This window comes from Elaeis guineensis, chromosome 4 (assembly GCF_000442705.2).
Source record: "Elaeis guineensis isolate ETL-2024a chromosome 4, EG11, whole genome shotgun sequence".
NCBI lineage: Eukaryota > Viridiplantae > Streptophyta > Magnoliopsida > Arecales > Arecaceae > Elaeis > Elaeis guineensis.
In genome coordinates this window covers 56,485,495-56,492,353 of record NC_025996.2, presented here as the reverse complement: position 1 = coordinate 56,492,353, position 6,859 = coordinate 56,485,495, and positions in this window count along the sequence as shown.

Sequence of the window (6,859 nt, the reverse complement as noted above, 5' to 3'; positions counted from 1 at the left end):
CTGGCCAATCGGTGCAAAACCTAACCCCATTGAATTCTAATAAGCTATTATCTTCCCACAAATAATCTTCTACCATGCAAGGCACAAGTGCTCCCACAACCCTCCACATCCCAGACCTATTTTCTCATCTAAAGCTTTCCTCACCATTAATAGGGAAACGATGGATATTTCCAACTATCTCGATAGCACAGCTCATGTAGAAGCATTCAGATATCTGATGATGGTGGATAAGGTGTCTACAATTCTTACTCACAAAGTAAAGAAAGGTGGACCCTGATCAACATAGCAAGTGTTTGAAAAGGAATTCTTTGCATCTCGTCCAAACAACCAAACAGGCAGGGATTAGTGGCTAAAGGACACATCAGAGGTGATGGCTTCACAATGGTGGTAAAATATTAGAATTAGTTCAAGTACAGTACATCTCACAAGCTCATATTCAAGGTGTATGCATCCCTACTGAATCTCTCTTTCTCCTACTGGACGGTGGGGCAGTAGCATCCATTCTCTCTGGGTTTAGTCTTCTATGTAGGGCTAGTACTAGAGCTTATATTGGCAGGACTTGATGGGTTTCAGTGTTGTGCTCTTTTGTGAAAATCTTGAAAGCATGCCCAAAATAGTTGAGGCAAGTGTTGGTTCTTTTAGTTACAGGGTTAATATTTTGATCCATCATGCTATAGAGTAGGAGCCACATTAAAACATTTACTTCCTCTAATAGCGAGCATAATGATCAGAATAATAGTGTCTGGTAGTTCTGGAATGGTCCTATGGGGTGCTTTCCACTGAATAATTCTTGGCATCATCACCTTCATTGATTAGATGAGAATGGGTATGATTCTTAGCATCATCACCTTCACTAATCAGATAAGAACTATGGTGGCCAAGTTCGTAACCACCACCATGGGTCTGCTGCTAAGAACTATGGCTTGGCTTTAATTGGCTCATATTTGAATTTCTTAGTGTGATCTAGGTTGTGTAAATCATTTCTTCAACATAGCTGACCATGGCTCCGTGCTGTGGGATCTAAAAACTTAGAATCGAGTTGGCTGCAGTGAGAAAAATTAGGGTGGTCAATCTTTTTTGAGTTTGAATTGAATTGGATTCCAAGAAGCTTTCATACTATAGACATTGGTGTTCTTCAAGATGTTATGGGCAGAGCTGACATGTTGGTGTTATTGTACCACATAGCTGATACTCCAGTGCCACTGCATCGATATCCTAAGTTTTCTCTAATATTTTATAGACATTACCAGCAACACCAAGTGGCTGTCATGGCAATGAAGAGGAGATATTTATGTAATGGCACATAAGCTACCTAATGGGACAATTGATCACATTAAAATAGCTCCAAAGTCAGCTAAATCGAGTGCATGCTTAAAGATAAAAAGTTGAAACTATTGGGATTAGAGGAGAATGAAATATACCCTACATACCAACTTTACATCAATAGTCTTACCATAAATAGATGAGACTGCTAGGAAACAAGTGCAGGTTGTTGTTTTTTTTTTGGTAGGTTGGATTGTTCATGCAGATCTAGTATAAATGTCTCAAAAAGGTCAGAAAAAAGATGTTCTTGAAGGTGAAGGAAGGTCTCCTATATCGTCCACACCATCTCTCAAGTATACTCTATCACATAAGAGGACATCCAGCAGCAACACTGTTAGCTCATAGTATAAGTCACGAATCTCATTGCAAAGGTAGCTCCCCATCATGTATTGGCTATCATAAATAAAAGGGTGCATCGCTACTGACGATGGTTGTCCATGCAACCAGGCCACCACCCTAGTCGGAAGATGGCACCAAGCCACTTTTCAAATAAACAGACTCAAATGGATATGCAGCCTTTAGATCCATGCTCCATCTAGTCTCCTAGTCGAGAGCCCCCTGTAAGCCTTGTATAGGTCCTCGGTTACCATGTACTCTCAGACTGCACGTCGATCCTTACACTCTCACATCCAGATTGGTATGAATAGATAATATGATAGAAAGTACCCTCTCGTCCAGCTCGATGCCAAAGAGGTGGGCACTAAGCTAACATTCCACCCACTCCCTCCCGACTGAAATAGGTCATGGATGTGCCTCAGCTCGGTGATCTCCATGTTTTTGAAGGTAAGCCATCTACTCAATGGCAACTTAATAATTCCACGGGTCCCATAGGATATCAATCGTTTGACTGTCACCCACAAACCATCTAACTTGATCCAAGATTGTTTGAGCTGAGAACAAATCTCCTCCACACAAAGGAGCTATATCAAGTAGGCTAGATAGCATCATTAAGGAACCAGGAACTATATTGGGCCCTTATCATCACACTCCAGAGGCAATCCGACTGTGATAAAATTTTGGTTGCATGTCTAGCAATCAAGCCTCATGTCTCGCCATAAGGAATTGAATACGAAGACCTCCATCCTGATAAACTGACAAATTACATTTTAGGCCAACAGATGGACACCACCACTACCTCAGTGAGACCCTATAAGAAACTCTTGAATTACTACTCACACTCATCAAAATTATCTTCAGTAGGATAGTATGGGATATTAGGTAGACCAGACCTAAGTTGAGCACCAATCTAACTAGTGTGACCCTGCCCATTATGAAAAGATATCTGGCTTGCCATCCCTCCAGTCAACCCTGGATCGCCTCCTCAATCCCTATACACTGCCATCTAGAGCCTGCGCTTAGTGATTGGGACCCCAAGGTAATGATAAGGTCCAGTGTGCTCCAAAATTCCTAACCTTCGTAGATCACCTACCTCAAACAGCTCTTGGTCTTCAATTGAAATACAAGGCTCATTTTAATAGGTTAACCTTCTAATCAAATGCCCATAGTACTTTTCCAAAATTCACCAGAAACAAGCTGCATTCCGGACAATCATCCTACCAACTAAGAGGTAGTCATTTACAAAAAGGAGGTGCAAATCGACCTAACTCCCATGTGGGTTTGTAGGGGTCGAGATCCCACATCGTAGCAGTCGCCGGCAATCTCAGAACAAAGCATCAACACAAAGAATAAATAGGTAGGGGGATAGAGGACAACCTTGGTAGAGGCTAACTATAGATTGGAAGTAGTCGGTTGGGGTGCTGTTAACCAAGAGTGCAAGAGAGGATAACTAGACACTGCCCATAATCCATATGATCCACTACTCATGAAATTTGAAAGTCTCCAGTTGTGTGCATCAAAAACTGCCAGCTAAAACAGTCATATGCTCTCTCCATATCAAGCTTGATGGCCATCAGATTGTGTTGAATAGGGCCCTCTGTAAACCATGCATGAACTCCTATGCAACTATCATATTGTCAAAGATGCTACGATCCCTAACAAATGCATCTTGCTCAAGATAGATCAGCCTAGGGAGCACCAACTTTATCTGACCAACCATGATCGTCGCACAGGCCTTGGACAAAGTAATGCAAAGACTATAGGTCTAAAGTGACTAGGCTTCGAAGCATCCTCATGTTTTGGAAGAAGCACAAAAAATTTTCTTCTAGACTCCAACTTGGATCCAAAAGCAAAGAACTATTGCATAGCATCCACCACCTCATTCTGAATAATCATCTAGTATCGCCTAAAGCAGAGGGGTGGAAACCATCTAGGCCAGGAGCCTTGTCCTCCGCCATGGTATAAAAAAACTCTTTAAACCTCATCCATTGATACTGGATTGACTAGCATGTCACTGTCTAGTATTTAAATATGGTCAACAGGAGGAATGATAGACATATCACCTCCCTCAAGGTACTTCATTCACCTCATCCAAAGAAATGAAGATCCTCTTGTCTGATGTCCTCCTTGCCCTCCATCTAGTGCTCCTGATTATCCCTCAGTATCCAAATCTAGTTCCTTTGTCTCCAATAATTGATGATTGATGAAAGAATTTGGTATTCCTATCGCACTTTCTAATCTACTAGATCCTTGACTTCTAGCTCCATAACACCTTTGCTGACTTAACAAGGAATGGTGCAGAGTTAGTCCCCTCCACAGCTCTTTGAGGTCTGCCTTCGTCGGCTCTCCATGCTGGTCCCCCCTCCTTTGGAGCTTAGTGATGGCATCCTCAGTCTCGTCTCAGCTTCTGAGAGATGTCACCAACCACCTCGTGGTTCCATCGATAGAATCTGCATCTCATTAGCTCTAATATCTATGTGACACAGTATATTGCATCACCTTGAACCAGAAGCCGTTACACCTCATGCACAATATCCTAAGATTGAGGGTATGAGAGCCAAATTTTCTTGAACCAAAAGGAGCTCCTGTACAAGAAATCCACATCCATAGATATCAACACTGGATAGTAATCAAAAGCAATCCTAGAAAGATGGTAGACCTAATGTCCCAAAATATCTGGATCCAACTAGACGTACCAAAGGTCCTATCAATATGCTCCCAAATTCTTGCTCCACCCTGATGATTATTGCACTAAATAAATCTAGGGCCAGAGAATCCTAAATCTACCAAGTTATTCATCCAAATGAATTCACAAAATTCTCTAGCTCAATGCTATCAACGAAGGCCTTCCACCCCTCTTCTCTTGGGCATTATCAATATAATTAAAATCTCCTACAACAAAAATGGGACACCCTGATCAATCAATCTTATCATTTTGCTCCACACCATATGCCTCTTCCTATAATCGGTGATCACATAGATACCAAATAAAAACCAAGGAGGATTGTTATTAGCAAATAGAACAATGATAACATGTTGGTCATAGTTATGGAAGACATCTAGATTCACCCCCCATTCCTCCAAGCTACAATGATTCCCCGAACAGCCTACAGAATCAATATTGCATAAAGTCCCAAGTTCTCAAAATCTCTGCTTGGCACGGTTGAGGCTATTCCCTGATAATCGAATTTCAAGCAAAACACAAAATTTGAATTGTAAAGATACATAATCTTCAGAAATGGGATGTGAAGGATATTTTTTAGCCCCATGGGTATTCGACACGAACACCTTCATGGATAACACATCAATGATGAGGTGTCGAGTCTCCATCCGCTCCAGTATAGTCCTTAAAGGTTGTGTCCATCTCTTCGTGGAATGAACATTGAGACTATTTTGGTCGACATTCAAAGTAGCTTTCAATTTGGCCACCCACCACCTCTTGGCCCATTTGCAGCTGAAGGCCTGGCCCACCACCAGCCAACCCTCGCCGTATCCTTCTTCCCCATACTACCCTCCCTATTGAGATTGTCTCCTTGGAATGCACCCCCTCACTAGCCTCCATCCGTGAGGGTGGTCCTTAGGGCCTAAGGTCGTTGTCAGCAAGACCCCCATCCCACCCGTTGGTGAGAAAACCACAACCAACCATGGCTCCAAGCCTTCTCCATTGGCTCCTTCTGATGGTTGGCAAAGAGGGCACCCACCACTAGTTTGCCTATCTCTAGTCGGTTAACACCCATCACCTCTTCCTCCAACCCCATCGTCACCTCCTGCAGTCTCCAAGTTTCGTCGTCACCTTTACGCCTTTTGCCACAATCTACTTTGGGATCCCAAATGCCCCTCAGTCTAGGTCGTTGCCCAATCCAAACCTCCCGATCTAGCTCATGCCTGGGCCAGCAACCCCCTTGGCCAAATGGGCCTTCAATGGGCTTCTCGCTTATTTTAATTTGGAGGAGCAAGCTCATTCATAACCATGTCATGTGGGCTTGGGTTACCTCTGAGGGTTGAAAAGGCCAATCCAACCTCTAGCTCCAACTCGATCGAGCTCACTCACCCAAGTTCCAACCCAATCATGCCTTTCTCAGAAGATTTGTGCCAAGCCACCTTGGTCAATTTTTGCCACCCATCCGAGCGGGTGGTGACTTGATGGAACTTGACCCAATATTTGGCGAACTCGATCTGGAGGAGGACGAGTTAGGGCTAGATGACTTAGCCTATTTTCTCGGCTTCAATCCACTCTGGGGGCCGTGACTTCGGAACTGAGCCGTGACAATCCAGGGACCCATTCGTGATGGCCGCCAGGTGCGGAGTAGAGAACCCACCATCCGCCCTTTGAACTTCCGTACCTTCTCTTCCACTGTTGTTTCCACCCACCTCCAGCCGGTCCTGTTGATATTATCCATGAAATTAACAGACTGAAGTGGGCAATCGCTGCCATCCGAGCTTGGTTCTATTTGGAAAAGTAGCACCCATTTCACAAAGATGGTATTGAGAGTGTGCATCTCCCAGACAGAACTGAAGTGAGCAATCAACTAGTCTCAATGGAAAGAAGTAAGTCTGGTATAGATCCCCCTTTGCCCTATGCATTGTGTTTTGTTAATTGTAGGGTAAAATCTTGTCTTCTTAATATATGCGGGATGACTTGGTGCTTTGATGCCTTGTCACAAACTAAGGCTGGATTGTGTCAGCTAGCTTCAGCAATGTGTTTTCTACTCTAACAAAGGGGAAGTTTTTTGAAACATTGCAAAAATGATGTTTTGGTCCCTATAAGTAATAGTACTTGGTTGTAGAGGTTTATCTCACTGTGAGGGTACATTCACTGTTCTAGAGAACAGTCCCATGCAAAATGACTGTCTGAATGTGTCTTTAGCCACATTTGGTCGGGCCTTCAATGGCCGCATGAGCTTTCAATGGATTTTTGCTCCCACCAAATGAATCTGGCAATATTGTTTTCGAATGCAAGAGGGCTAGGTAGGACCTCTAAAAGGCATGTAGTAAAGGATGCAACGTCTCAGTCAAAGTGCAATTTGGTATGCTTTCATGAAACTAAAATGCAAGCTATAAACTTAAGAATTATCTTATTGTCTCGTGGTGGTAGAATGGATTCTTGGGTATCCTTGTGTGTGATGGGATCAGCTGCCAGACTTCTTACAGCTTGGAACTCAAAAGAGATCAATGAGCATTTTTTTTTATATAGGAAGGC